The 2,354-nt window shown below is 38.5% G+C and overlaps 1 pseudogene; it reads right to left on the reverse strand.

Moving 5' to 3' along the window:
* Positions 1 to 1,205: 1,205 nt before the first annotated feature.
* Positions 1,206 to 2,000, reverse strand: LOC102857682 (annotated as a pseudogene).
* Between the last annotated feature and the right edge of the window lie 354 nt (positions 2,001 to 2,354).

Here is a 2,354-nt window from a genome sequence, read left to right on the forward strand (position 1 = left end):
TTATAGAATAAAGAATAAAAAAGTAAAGGAGATTATACCCAATTTACTATTCCATATGAAATGAGGATAATGCTATATTTTGAGACAGAAGACAATTTACAGGAAAATTCGATAGTTGGAGTAACTGACATTTTCTCTAATTGTACTTTATTTAATTAACTCATTACTATTTGATTAGAAATTATTCATAGCTAAACCTCCATTTAGTTTCTGAGGCTGTAAATCACATTGGGGGAGATTGCACATCTTTTTTTTTTTAGTTGGCAAAAGTTGACAATGATATATTACTAAAGAAGTCAAACCCGGACGTCTGTCTTATCTGTTCTGAGAGAAAAGCATCAAATCCTCGTGTACACATTTAGTTTTATTTTAAGAAAGCAACTTGTACACTTTTAACTTTTAAAACTGAGCATTATGTTTTTTCTTTCCAGTGAAACAAAAAGAAAATTTGAAAACAAACGGGAACAAAATTATAATAGAGAATGTCAATTCCAAATAAGATCCTTCTGCTGATCCTCCCACTGAGTGGTAGGGCTCAAGTCATCATTAGGAGAGAATTTTATTTTAAAAGTGTCATCTTAAACTGCAAGGATGTCGTTAAGCATCCCAATTAAACATGCCAAAGGAGAAGCCATGTTGTCCAAAATGCACACTTTAACCACCCAAACATCTTAAACCCACCCTTTGCTGACCTTCTATGACCCATTTTTTTAAGTTTTTTTCTCCTTTTTTTTTAAACAAGAGAAAGTAGACAGATACATGTTGGTAAATGCTAACTGTCCATATCACATAGAGACACAGTGTAATCTCTGAGCCCAATATAAAGAGAGGAAAAAAAGCTAGAATTCTAACACTACTATACAGGGGCCTAGCACCCTCCAGCTTCCAGCAGAGTGAAGGGAGCAGAAGGTTTTCCATTTTTCCCATAGAGCATGGTGGTGTGTCCTTATTTTTGTTGAGACAGGCAGGGATAAAAAAATTGGAACAGAAAGGGGTAGAGATTCTTTGCCCCTGTATTTTGTTAGAGGTATTTTCCCCCAAATTAAGTTGAGAACCATGGTGTAAAGCAAAAGAGACCTCAAGAACGGGGTGACTGAGCCCAAGAAGAGGGGAGGAAAAAAATAAACAAAACAAAACAACAAAAGACTGCAACTTGCTCCCAGGGTCTGAAGAATATTAAAAAAGGTTGGGATCCATCAATGCTCTTAGTCATCTTCTCCATAGTCTTCCTCTCCTTCTTCTCCCTCATCACCACATCTTCCTCCCCTTCATCTTCGTCCCCTTCTTAATATCTTCCAAACCTTCTTCTTTATCGTCATCATCATCTCCTTCTTCTTCATCCATATCTGAAACCAAATAGTACTGTAATGGATTTGGCCAAATATAATCTTTTACGACCTCTCCTAATTCATCTGCACCAGTGTCGGAATGATCAGTGAACCAGTAAAGAAGCTCTCCGGTTCTTCATGCTGTCCCTTCCTGCTGGCATTGTTCTATGTTTGACTTGAAGGTTTCGTCAAGTCCTTTCCAGATTTCCATTTGATTTCAGTTGATTTTGAGGATGGATCACCACTCTCATTCAAATGAAACTCTTGGAGAGAATTTTATTTTCGAAGTAAGGATTTTCATCACAATAAAAGTCTATTCTGTAACCTGATTTAATATCTTCAAATTCCGTAACTTCATCTCTGGTCAAATAATGCAGTGCTTCTTCATCCTCCTCCCCGAGCAATGCACACACTTGTGGATGGTTGACAAATGTTGTTACCCAAAAATTTGGGATTTTGGCGATCAACTCTGACCTCTTCTGAAAGAACGGTTGGCGGAGTTTGTTATATTTCTGTTCTACTTTCAAAATCTCCTCACTGGCTTGTTCATTACGTCTATTTCATTTCGTACTTAATATGTTCAGCTGCTTCCTGCTCTTCTTTTTTAGAGGTCTCCTTGGCCCCATCGTGGCTGGAGTTGAGCATCTTTTTACTGACTTTGGCCGTCCACATGGTGCTACTCCGCGCTGGGGGTGGGGAGAAGGAAGGGAGAGGAGGGGACAGGCCAGAAGCTTCCCCTCATGCCACACACGCAGGTGCTTGCTCAGTCCGCTGCCTCCTCCTGGCGCTGGCTCTCCCTCTCCCTCACATCTTTTTTTCTTCCAATAGCTGGTGGATTCCAACTACCAGAGAAGGATGGCTTTTGGATACGCAGTGCAACTCCTTGCAGAATACTCCATTCTGTTAACATAATTCACTTTGCTATTTAAAATGACAATAAATAATGACAATAGTGAGATTTTTACTCTAGTAAAGTAATTGATAATATTGATTTTATAGTATGGATTAAAGTTTTTCAGTCCTCTT

Source organism: Elephantulus edwardii, unplaced genomic scaffold (assembly GCF_000299155.1).
Source record: "Elephantulus edwardii isolate Elephantulus edwardi_28Jun2011 unplaced genomic scaffold, EleEdw1.0 scaffold00616, whole genome shotgun sequence".
Lineage (NCBI taxonomy): Eukaryota > Metazoa > Chordata > Mammalia > Macroscelidea > Macroscelididae > Elephantulus > Elephantulus edwardii.